Source organism: Peromyscus maniculatus, chromosome 13, assembly GCF_049852395.1.
Source record: "Peromyscus maniculatus bairdii isolate BWxNUB_F1_BW_parent chromosome 13, HU_Pman_BW_mat_3.1, whole genome shotgun sequence".
NCBI classification, from domain to species: Eukaryota; Metazoa; Chordata; class Mammalia; order Rodentia; family Cricetidae; genus Peromyscus; species Peromyscus maniculatus.
In genome coordinates, this window is record NC_134864.1 from 33,501,610 (window position 1) to 33,514,695 (window position 13,086).

Genomic DNA, 13,086 nt, shown 5'->3' on the forward strand with positions numbered 1-13,086 from the left:
CACTAAGGTCTTCACAGCAGGCTTTACTAGCCTTCCACCTAGAGTTATACTATCTGCCACTTCACCTGGAGGGGTGTCCAATCTTTTGGTTTCCTAGAACAAATTAAAGAAGAAATTGTCTTGGGCCAAAGCTTAAAATACACCATCAGAAAGGACAACTGATGAGCTTCAACAACAAAAACACTCCGTATATAGTTTTTATGATATATACCACCATCGATAAGCAAAAATGTCCTTCTGTAACAGGGTTTGGATACCCTGGCTAGAGTTATGTATTTCTTTCAAGGTAAATTAATGGTACTGGTGTTTGGATAAACTCTTTAGTCTGACACCATTCCTCATTGTAATTCACCCAGTGAGGCATTGAGCACAATATTAAATGACAGGTTACATATGCACCATAAATTCATTTAGGCAGAGGCTCAACCTTACTTGTCTTTATAGTCCAAGCTACTAGAGGGGTCCATGACACATTTTCAGATACTCAATAAATACTTGGGGATGAATTAACTGATGATGAAGGATAATGAATAAATTAAATATATAGGAGATGTTTTGTGTATATAATAACTCTTTGTTCTACTTATGATCTCCTCACTCCTATCTGGCCTGGTATGCCTCATTTCCTTTCTAATAAAGCAGGGGGAAAGTTTGTATCCTCGGAGAATCTATCAGTGCCTTCAGCAGCTTCTCATTTCAAAGACAATTGAACAGCTTGGTTCTGAAAGAGATCAGTTTCCCTTTCAACCTATAAACGTCTTCTCTGACTTAGATTGTCCTGATGGTATGCAGTTCCATTCTTGAAGCATGTCTATGGGGATAAGAGTACAACTGGGACTCTATCAGCATATAAATAAAATATCAATACTAATAAAAATATTTTTTTATAAATCTTTTTTTTTTTTTTTTTTTTTTTTTTGGTTTTTCGAGACAGGGTTTCTCTGTGTAGCTTTGCGCCTTTCCTGGAACTCACTCTGTAGACCAGGCTGGCCTTGAACTCACAGAGATCCGCCTGGCTCTGCCTCCCGAGTGCTGGGATTAAAGGCGTGCGCCACCACCGCCCGGCTTTTTTTATAAATCTTAAAGTACTTCGTAATTTTCTTATTTTTATTTTTTGAGACAAGATTTCTCTGTGTAGTTTTGGTGGCTGTCCTGGAACTCACTCTGTAGTCCAGGCTGGCCTTGAACTCACAGAGATCCCCGTAGCTCTGCCTGCTGAGTGCTGAGATTAAAGGTGTGTGCCACCACCACCAGGCATAAATTTTTAAAATAGTAACTTGGTTACGGTTTTGGTCATCGCACCCTTTGAAAAAAATTATCTTAGGAAAAACAGTTCATTGTTCAGTTGCTCTTTACAAATATTTATATAAATAATTACAAAATTATCATTTTGATAATATTTTTTAATCAAACCAATTTGACAATATTCAGCCACTTATTACCACAAAGATACTGCTAACACTTCTGAAGGAACCTTAGGTGTTCCTTCAGTTACATAGGGCAAAAAAAAAAAAAAAAAAAGGGAAAAGAATGAGGCATATGTCATTATGAATAAGGGGAAATGCAAGTCCCCTCTTGGAGTTTCTAGTCTAGTTAATAAAAGAATTTTAAAATGGATTCAAATTGAAGCTCATTGACAATTTCCTTAGGGTAAAAAATAAAATAAAAAGAAACCCCCAAAACAGCCATGTTGTTGAGGCTGGCATGGAGGTAGAGATAGAGGAAGGACTTAGATTCTGGCCCACATGGCCCGCCCACCAAAGGACAGGAAAAAAGGGAAAAGGAGAAGTTCTGAGACTTATTTCTCAGAAACGCTGCCAATCTCAGCCAAAGCTCAGAGTGGCCCATGGGGACTATGCAGTGAGTTAGGAATTCTGAGGATTACAGTATCTCATTAAAGGAGAATTATTCTACCTGTGTCATTAGTGTGGCTGACAGTGAGCCTGCCTTCCTAGATCATCCCCTTAGGCAGATGATTGTCATTCCCAGCTGGAATGTTAAGTCTCCACCAAGGCCAGATGCCATCCTTCTGACTAGAAGGAGGTTTTCCTTGATGGGCTTTCATTGCTTACCCTAACTAGGTCTTCCTTTAAGATGATGTTTATGCATGAAACTACTATTCACAGTGGCTGTGGTGACTTGAACTTTTGACCCACAGATATTTGAAGAAGTAGAATACCTATAGTATTAGATCACTAGAAAACTATAAATAGGAACTAAATTTTAGAAAAAAAATACAGAATTGTATAAACACAGGAAGAGTATTTTGACCCAGTCAAAATGTATATCTATTTATCGATATCACTGAGGTTATTGGAAAATTTTCAGACTAAGCCAGTTTATGGCTATAGGTCCTCACTGAAAGAATATATTCTGTAGGAAACTGATTGGTGAGAAGCATGATACTAGAGAAAGAAATGATCTACAAACCTACTAAGTCAGAATGAGAATCTTTAGATTTGCAATAACGCCTAAAGAGGGAACTCAGAAATGGGTTCAATATGAATTATTGAACAGAAATAAAATTTGTCAATAGATAAAACATTGAAGAATAAATTATCTTTTACAAAATTATTTCTTAGTTTTAATTTTTAGATAATCTAATTGCAACAGTATATGAGACACATTAAAATAAGATGACTTATAGCAATTGAAATTATAAAGGGGAAAGTAAGATGAAAACCAAATATTATAAATTAAAGCTGTTAGATGAAATGAATGTTATCAATTAAAAACCCCTACTTGGTGATTGTAGCATGAACTGCTAAATGGTCTTTTTAATGAAAAACCTGGAACCGAATATTGGGATGACAGCTGAAAGATCAGAGAAGCAGAGTAAGCCACAGCCACCACCTCTTACATCACCAACTTCTCAGCCTGAAAGAGCCTCAGGTGATAGGCCTCTAGCCAAATGAGCTTCCTCATCTGGAAAGGCTTTAGTTCCTGTCTCCTCATGCCTTATCTACCTTTCTCTGCCCACCCATATCATTTCCTGTCTCAACTTCTCTAGTACTGGGATTAAAGATGTGTGACTCCCAAGTATTGGGATTAAAGGTGTGTGCCACCACTGCCTGGCTCTGTTTCTCTCTTAGACTGAGTCAATCTCATGTACTCCAGAGTGGCTTTGAACTCACAGAGATCCAGACAGATCTCTGCCTCCCGAGTGCTAAGATTGAAGGTGTGTGCCACCATTGCCTGGCCTCTATGTTTAATCTAATGGCTTGTTCTGTTCTCTGATCTTCAGGCAAAGTTTATTAGGGTACACAATATATCACCACAGGTGATAAAATGAATTATCAACCATGAAATTTTAATTTTTAACATGGATACAAGATAATAAAACTTACAAAGCAAATCTGTTGCAATTATAATGCAAATTTGAGGTATTTGAACTGAGTAGGTATAGTAACATGGCTATGAAACATTGCAACAGTTAAATAGCAATACAACCATAGCATTTTTTACATATACAAGTAAAATCCTCTGTGCCAGTGCTTCTCAACCTTCCTAATACTGCAGCTCTTTAACACAGTTCGTCATCTTGTAGTGACCCCTTATCATAAAATTATTTTCATTGCTACTTCATAACTGTAATTTTTCTACCATTATGAATCATGTAATAGTCATGTAATGTTATGAATAATGTAAATATCTGTGTTTTCTGCTAATCTTAAGCAACCCCTGCCTGTGAAAGGGGCGTTCAACCCTCAAAAGCATCATGACCCAGAGGTTGAGGACCACTGCTCTATGCAGAGGAAATATACAAAATTTATGTGCCAACTTTTTATTAGTTTGTACTTATTGTGCATATATAGTTTTGGGTTCCATAAAATAATTTCCTCCAAGTGTATCAAGCACACATATTTGGGAGGGGGTGCCAAAATTCTTTATTTGAAGAAATGGTACAAATTAAAGAACTTAAGTGGATGTTTTGGTGAAACGATAAAGGCAGCCAGACATGCATGCACAGCCTCAGTGACCAGTACAGTCACTTGTGGCTTTGGGGAAGTCAGCTTAGCCCTCATCACCGTGTCCCAGGGTGTGCTTGTCAAAGAGATCTTCTGCCAGGCCAGCTTCAGGGGCTCCCATCTTGCGGAGAGTGGTCACGTGGCCACCCAGTTCTTTGATGGATTTCAGCTGCTCGTTCAGGTAATGGGTCTCAATGAAGTCACACAAGTGGGGGTCATTTTTGTCAGTAGCCAGTTTGTGCAGTTCCAGTAGTGACTGGTTCACACTCTTCTCCAAGTGCAGTGCACACTCCATTGCATTCAGCCCGTTCTCCCAGTCATGCCGGTCTGATGTCTTGATATCCTGCAAGAATATTTGGTCACCTCGTTAGTTCTGCAGCTTCATCAGTGTCTCGGCATGTTCCCTCTCCTCAAAAGATTGGTGGAGAAAGTATTTGGCAAAGTTCCTCAGAGCTACATCATCCCGGTCTAAGTAGCAAGACATAGACAGATAGACATAGGAGGCATACAGTTCAAGGTTGATCTGGCGGTTGATGGCAGCCTCCGAGTCCTGGTGGTAGTTCTGGCACACTTGGCGAGGCAGACGGGTTGGTCGTGGCTGGAGCAGCTGAGCAACGAGGTTGCAAAGGGTTCTGGCTCAGAGCAGCCGGCTGGGGTTGGAGGGGTTGAGTCCTGGATTCTGTTCAAGCACTGTTGAAGCAGGAAACCTTGTGACTCGGGGCGAGAACATCTCTCAAGTACACATATTTTGACATATTACCCCATACATATTTTCCCTGACTTTTTTGTCTCTTTCCTCCCCCCAATCTCAATTCTGTTTTTATATCATAAACCAGAATTTATACATATATATGTATATATGAGATATATATGTATGTATGATAATATATACACATATATATATATATATGATTTTATGTACCAATAAAAAATATCCAGCAATAACTACAAATGAAAGAACTTGTATTATATTTCTCATTTTGAGTCTGGCTTATTTTACTTATAATGATTTTTAGTTGCATTAATTTTCTAACAAATTAATCTCTTTTTATGGGTGAATAAAATTCAAATGTATATACATATATTACATTGTTTTGTATACATTGATCTCTTGACACACATCTAGCCCGGTTCCCCAATTTGTTTAGAGAGCTTTGAGATAACAATGGTGTAAAAGTCTGTCTGTAATATGTTGACGAAAAACCTTTGGGTATTTTCTTAGAAATGGTATGACTAGGTCACATGGTAATTCTAGCTTTAAATTTCTTTCTAGGAAACATCATACTGATTTCCATTAATGACTTGACTAATTCTCATTCCTACCACCAGTTTATAAAGGGTTCCCTTCTCCTATATCCTCACCAGCATATTTTATTATTTATTTTCTTTATGGCGAACATTCTGAGGGAGGAGAGATGGAATATCAGTGTAGTTTCGATTTACATTTTCTTCACACCTAAGGATAGTGAATATTTTTCATGTTGATTGGATGCCTGGATTTTATCTTTCAAGAATTGTCCGATCAGCCGGGCGGTGGTGGCGCACGCCTTTATTCCCAGCACTTGGGAGGCAGAGGCAGGTGGATCTCTGTGAGTTCGAGGCCAGCCTGGGCTACCAAGTGAGTTCCAGGAAAGGCGCAAAGCTGCATAGAGAAACCCTGTCTCGAAAAACCAAAACCAAAAAAAAAAAAAAAAAAGAATTGTCTGATCATTTTTAGTGCATTTATTAATTGGGTTGTTTATAATTTTAATAGTTTTTAAATATTTTTGCATATTTGTCCTCTGTCAAATGTCCATTTAGCAAAGAACTTTCTCCCCATTCTTTAGACTATCTACTCACTCAATTTTTCATCTACTGTGCAGAGAAGCTTTTACGTTTGTCAATTTTTGGTATTATGTCTTTGTCTATTAGAGTTCTTTTCAGAAAATCCTTATTTATATCAATATGTTCAATTATTTCCTGATTTTTTTCTTCTGACAATTTCAGAGTTTCAAATTTTTTATTCAGGTCTTTGACCCATTTTGATTAGATTTTTTACATGTAGATAACATGCTATAAATATGGATTTAGTTTCATTCTTATAGACATGGATATTCAGTTTGTCCAGCACCATTTTCTAGAGACACTGTCTCTTCTCCAACGTATGTTTTGGGTATTTTTGATTAAAATTCAGGTGGCCATAACTTTATTAACTGAATTTTTTGTCTTCTATTCAATTTACATTGTCTTGGTAAGAGGTACCATTGCTATGAAGAGACACCATGGTCACACAGACTCTTATAAAGGAAAACATTTAATTGGTACTGGCTTACAGGTTCAAAGGCTTAGTCCATTACCATCATGGCAGGAAGCATGGTGGCATGCAGGCAGACATGATGCTGGAGAAGGAGCCATGAGCTCTACATCTGGATCAGCAGGCAGTAGGGAGAGAGAGAGAGACACTGGGCCTGGATTGAGCTTCTAAAACCTCAAAGCCCACACCCAGTGACACACTTCCTCCAACAAGCCCCCCCACGCCCCTCTAAAAAAGCCACATGTCCTAATCTTTCACATAGCTTCACTCCCTATGAGCCTTTGGGTAGCATTTTTATTCAAACCCTTTTATTCAGACATGCTTATTTTGTGCTAGTATTATGCTGGTTTTGTTACTAAGGCCTTGCAGTGTTTCTTGAAATCAGTTCCTATGATGCTCCTAGCATTCTTCTTTTGTCCAAGGTTGTTTTAGCTCTCTGGGGTCTTCTGTATATCCATATTGGTTAACAGAACTGTTTTCTTATTTCTGTGATGATGCCACTGAAGTTTTAGTAGGAATTTGACTGACTATGTAGATAGATTTTGGTAACCCAAGCATTCTTGCCGTATCAATTCTACTAGTGTGTGAGCATTGGAAATCATTTCATCTTCCATGGTGTCTTCTTTTAGTGTTTCTCTAGTGTCTTAAAATTTTTATTGTAGAGCTGTTTGATTATCTTGGCTCAGTTTATTCCTAACCAAGTGTTTTTCAACCTATTATAAATGGGATGGTTTCCCTGTTTTCCTTCTCAGCATGCTCATTGTTTCATAGAAAAGCTACTGACTTTTGTATGTTGATTTTGTGTCTTCCTACTGGGCTAAAAATGCATAGCACTTTTATGACAGTTTTTTTTTTTGACTCTAAGATTTTATGAGATCTTATTATCTACATTTTCTGGTTGTGTGTCCCTTACCTACCACCTTCTCTTGTCTTATTGCTCTAGATAAGACTCCATGGATCATACTGAATTATAGTGGAGAATGTAACCATCCTTGACCCATTCCTAATTTTCATGGAATGCTTTGAGTGTTTTATTAGTTAGCATAATATTGGCTAAAGATTTTTCATATAGCTTTTATTATGTTGGTGGATATTTTTTTCTATTCTGATGTTCCAGTCACTGTTCTATTGATGTAAATAGACACTAGGACCTAGGAGACTTTTATAAGAGAAGGCATTTAATTGAGGGCTTGCTTACAGGTTCAGAGGTCTAGTCCATTATCATCATGGCAAGAAGCAGGGCAGCATAAAGGCAGGTGCTGGAGCAATAGGAGAGAACTATATTCTGATCTATAGGGCAAAAGGCAGAGAGACACTGGGCCTTTCATGAGCTTTTGAAATCTCAATATCCACCTGCAGTGACACATTTCCTCCTACAAGGACACATCTCCTAATTCTTCTAATCTTAACAGAGTTTCACTCCCTAAGGGACTAAGCATTCAAATAGCTGAGCCTATGAGGGCCATTCTTACTCAATCCACTACATCTGAGTTTCTTCAAGTTTTTAATCATTCCTTTACACTGAACTTTGTCAAGAGCCTTTTTGGTATCTATTGAGATGATCACATGATCTCTGTTCCTGAGTTTATCTAGTAATGCAATATATTACATTCATTGATGTACTTATTTTGAACCACCCTTATATACCTAGAATTATCCCCATTTGGTCTTGGTGAGAGTTCTTTTTTATGTGTAGTTCAATTCTGCTTGCAAGTATTTTATTAATTATTAATTTAATTAATTAGCAATTTTAATTTTCATTCATGTCTGTTAGGATGATTAGCCTATAATTTTCTTTTTAGTTGTGTTCTTATCTGGTTTTGGTATCAGGGTAAACCTGGTTTTATAATAAGAGTTTGGTGTCATTCTTTCCATTTCTGGTTTTGTTGAATAGTTTAAAGAGCATTAATTTTATTTTACTTTTTAAAGCAGGTACAATTTGGCAGTGATTCCATTTAAGCCTATGCTTTAGTTATTTGAGAGACCTTATATTATTACTTTAATCTTAGTGCTTAGTGTAAATATATTTAGTGGTTTATATTGTTAATTTCTGTAGACCCTATATGTCTAGCAAAGTATGCAATTTCACTTAAATTTTCCTGTTTATTGAGACATAGGTTTTCAAAGTATGCCATGCTGATCTCCTGAGTTTCACTGGTATATGCTGTGATGTTTCCCTTCTTATTTCAAATTTTCTTACTTTGAAAAAACAGACAACTCAATCTTTTTGTAGGTTAGGTTTTCTTTTCTTTTAAGGTTTGTCAGTCTTCTTTAAAGAAACGAATCTTCCTTTTTCATTGGGTTGTTATTATTTTAAGTTTTTATTTCATTAATTTCTGATCTGATCTTCATTATTTCTGCCCACTCAACAGTTTTGCATTTAGTTTCTTCTTTCTCTAAGACATTGATATTCATAGTTACATTAATTACTGGGTAATTTTGGAATTTTAAAAATATGGGCATTTACAGCCATAAACTTCCTCTTGAAATCACTTTTATTAGTAGAACAGCAGGTTTTAGTATATTGTGTTTTCATTTTCATTTGATTATAGGATAATTTTCAGTTTCTCTTCTGAAATTTTTGAAAATCTATTTTATTTGTTTTAATTATGTATATACATTTGTATCTGTGTGATGGTATATGCACATGAGTACTACTACTGGGAGCCAGAGGCATTGATTTCTTTGGAGCTGAAGTTACAGATAATTGTAAACTACATGATGTAGGTACTGGGAACTGAACTCAGCTCAGTTTGCTTATTTGTATGTTTTTGAGTTAGTCTTTGTGTGTTCTAGGTTGGACTTGAACTTCCTTTGCAGTCACAGCTGGTCTTGAATGATCCCCCTACCCCCACTTGTAGAATGGTCGGATTATAAGTGTGAACTCCATGTTCAACTTAATTTTGGTGTTATTGTCTTTTCTTCTAAGGGGGATTTTCAGAAGAAGACCACTTATGCAAATGGGTGTCTCATTTCCTTTACTATAGTAGGTCTCCAGGATGATTAAAAATTGACTCTGTCATCCCAGATATTCCCTTACATTTTAACATGAGCATTAACAATTAATAGAGTTGTTTGTAGTTATTAATTTTAGGAATCTACATAATTTGCCCCCAATCTCAGTGAAAATAAATTAGCATCCTTTGCTGGGGATGCAATGAGAAGGTATGTGCGGCTCAGTCACCTACATGACTTTTTTTACTCCCATACTAGGATCCCATGGTGGGATGATTTGAACTCCAGAATAGAAGAGCTGGAGAGTTATTGGACAAACTCTATCTTTGCATAGTTTTTATATGTGGTTTCTCCAGCATGACAGCCTAAAGATGTTTTTAACTCATTTGTATTTGTTCATGACCCCAAATATGGAAGGAGGGGGATGGGGGGTAGTGGTGGTAGAGGAGAAGGAAGAAGGGAAGGAAAGGAAAGGAGAGGAGAGAGGAGGGGAGGGGAAGGAAGGTAAGGGAAAGAGAGGGAAGGGAAGGGAAGAGAGAGAGAAAGAGAGAGAGAGAGAGAGAGAGAGAGAGAGAGAGAGAAGAAATTAGCAGAAACACCCCCCAAAATTACATATCATCTCTTCTGTGAAGCCCACTCATGTCAATAGTTGAAAGTTAGCTCCTCCATCTTGCTTATTTTTTCACATTAATAATTTTTTTTAAAAATGCAATTATTGGATGCGTTTTTCTAATTATTCTTTATCATTAAAAGATCCAAAGTCAGATATTGGAGTAAAAACCTGAATGATCAAAGAAGCTGAGAAGCCACTGGTCACTTCCTCTCTCTTTGATTCCTCAATCCAAAAGGTCTGAGATCCTCTCTTAGCCCCACCTTACTACTTCCTCAGTCTTCCAATACTCCTATGGTCAGCAAGTGGCTAGCTCTGCCCTCTGATTCAAAACAAAGTTAACTGCCAGAATGCAATCAAAATATCACACAACTCTTAATTTTTATACTAGGCTAAATTTTTTTTTTTTACTGCGCTTTATTCATTGGAATCAAAGCCAATGTATGTAAGTAAATTTTAGGAAAATTCAGGGGCAGTTTGATCCTAGAAGAAAAGGCAGTTTCAAATCACAGTACTTCCTTGGCCTGCAATGAGATTCTCCCTACTATGAATGGAGCCTATGTGTAATGGTGGCACCACAATATAGTGCCACCTAGTGACAACATCACAGCTGCCCCAGTTTGTGAAATCTTAGCTATGAACTGTGACCAATAAGAAAATTGCCTAATGATGCCTTCCTTGGAATAAATCCAAAACATCATTAAGTTATGGAATGACAGTAATATATTTTTAATTAAAAATTTTAAATATGAAGTAATGAGTTTCAGTGTGACTTTTTCATACATACGTATCAGTATGTTTTTTTTTTTCCCCGCCCTGACATTCTGTCTTATCTCTTACTTTTAAAGTATGTATTTGTGTGTGGGTATGTGTATCTGAGAACAGGCACTTGTAGAATCCAGAGGAATCAGATCATCTGGAGCTAGAGTTACAGGTAGTTGTGGTGCTGGAGACTGAACTCAGATCCTCTACAGAAGTGATGTGTGCTCTGAACCGTGAACCATCTCTTCTGATTCCCCACTCTTACTGATGCCTTTTCTCCAAATTGTCCATATTTCTGTTTTCATGGTTCTGGTAGGATGAAAGTTGGCTGACCACTGTGGAAACATCTCAGGATCTGCCATACCCACTCTCGAACCCAGTAGTTTCACTCCTAGAAATATGTGCAACAGAAACAGATATATATGATGGTAGATTCAGCATCCTGTTGGAAAATGCAAGCTTCTCTATGCTTAACTCATGCTCTCTATCTAATCTCATGGCCTCAGTTACCTACCAAGAGGATAGAAAGGAGAAGCAAGGGGATCTGTGCTGCATCTCACATTAGTGCCCTTAGAGGCCCCTGATAAGACTCCTTCACACAGCACTTAGGTGCTGGGCTCACAATGTGTCATTTGGGAGGCTTCACAAATTCACTCTTTATTAGTAGTTCGCTTTCTGCCTTTGCGTGATGATACTCATAAGTATCCTTTGCAGGAGAAGTAGCATCCCTGTTTGCACTCACTGTAGAAACACAGTAGAGAATGTTATCCATCACATCAATATGCTCTGTGGAAAACTTCTCATGAGTTATCTTTTCTACATTTAACACCGGCAAGAGAGTTCTCCCCATTTAGGCACTGGCAGGCTTCCTTCTCTCTAATGAGAACTGTGCCATTTATCATGTTGTCTCTTCTTTCTGCATGCCAGGGGTTTCAGAGCCAACTGTGAAACGTAACCATAGTGATGCAGCTAACCAGTCACTAAAGTCAGCACGCTATGCCTTTCTGTTTTTAATATTCCTAATTCATCATTCATGTTTATTAGCCCCCTGGTTCATAATTTGATAGAAGGAATCACTTACAGATAAATTCAATACAAGATAAATGCAAATTGAAATTCTATTTTGCAATAAAGAACAAAGCCAAATTTTATTTTCCATTATGTTGAGTGATGAAACCACTTGTTTGATAAAATGCACGATTCCATTTCTAAAACCTCCTTGCAGTGCCTTGGTGCAGTGGGAAGGGGCTTGGACCTGCCTAGGATCAGTGTGCTGGGCTCTGCTGACTCCCCATGGGAGACCTCGAGTTGGGGGATGTGGGGATGCGGGGTGGCTTGGGAAAGAGGGCTGCGGGGTGGGAGGAAGGAGAAGGGGAGAATCTGTGGATAGGATGTGGAGTGAGGAGAAAATTTCTTAATAAAAATGGAAAAGAAAAAAATCCTCCTTGCAGTGAAAAGCCATATACATTCAAGTAACAGATTAGTAGGTATCAGGGACTATGACCATGGAGGGAAGATCTAGTATGAGTGAGATTATCAGAAGCTATCTTAGGGGATATAATCTTGATTTTAGGAGAGTTTTGAATGAAGTCTACACCTGATAAAATGACAATGGCACTCACATTAATATCCACTTTTGATTTCTATGCTGTATCATAATTGCATAAGATTTAACTACTCAGTAAATTTGGTAAAGGGACATGGTATATTCTAGATTTGTAAGTTCCAATAAGTCTTTAATTTTTTTAGAAAATTAAGAAATATTTAGAAAGCTATCACTGCACTTCCTGTGTCTACAGATGCATATCTTCCCTCTGGATTAATGTCTCCACCAGAAGGTTACCTTGGTTACAGTTGAGTAGTCATGAGGGAAACCATGGTGAAATATGCTCAGTTTCACTATAACACAAAACAGCTCTGACATGTCATTGACCAATGCCTTTGATATGGGAATTTCATTGTGTGGATATTACACCAGAAATAAAATTGACTTCACAATATTAGCTATTAGATACTAAATATGGAATCAATTATTTATACTTATCTGCTTTAGAGAGGACTCTGAGTGTGATTTACTTCAAAAAAATATTAGTAAGTAGTGTGCAGTTTGGTTGGTCAAATCATTTTAGAAAAAGGTCTATAGGTATTCATACTTGGGGGATGGAAAGACAATTTAGGGGGTCAGATGACTTGCTGCACAAGTATGAGAATTTGAGTTTGAACACCCAAACTTGACTTAAAATGTAAGTCATGACCCAAGCACACTTGTAGGCAGAAAGAGGAGGGTTGCTGGCGCTTTCTGTCTGACAGTTTAGCTACAAGTTCACTGAAAGATCTGTCTTGAAAGACAAAGGCAGAAAGTGACAGAGTAGGATACCTAATGTCCTCTTCTGACCTCCACAAGAGTGTGCACAGGCACAAGCATCTGCACACACAGGTGCACATATGCCTCACTCACACCACACACTCTCTCACACACACACACCCCTCAAAAAAGA

General features: G+C 37.7%; 1 pseudogene; it reads right to left on the reverse strand.

The window, feature by feature from the left end:
* Positions 1–3,993: 3,993 nt before the first annotated feature.
* Positions 3,994–11,438, reverse strand: LOC102908930 (ferritin heavy chain pseudogene; annotated as a pseudogene).
* Positions 11,439–13,086: the final 1,648 nt, after the last annotated feature.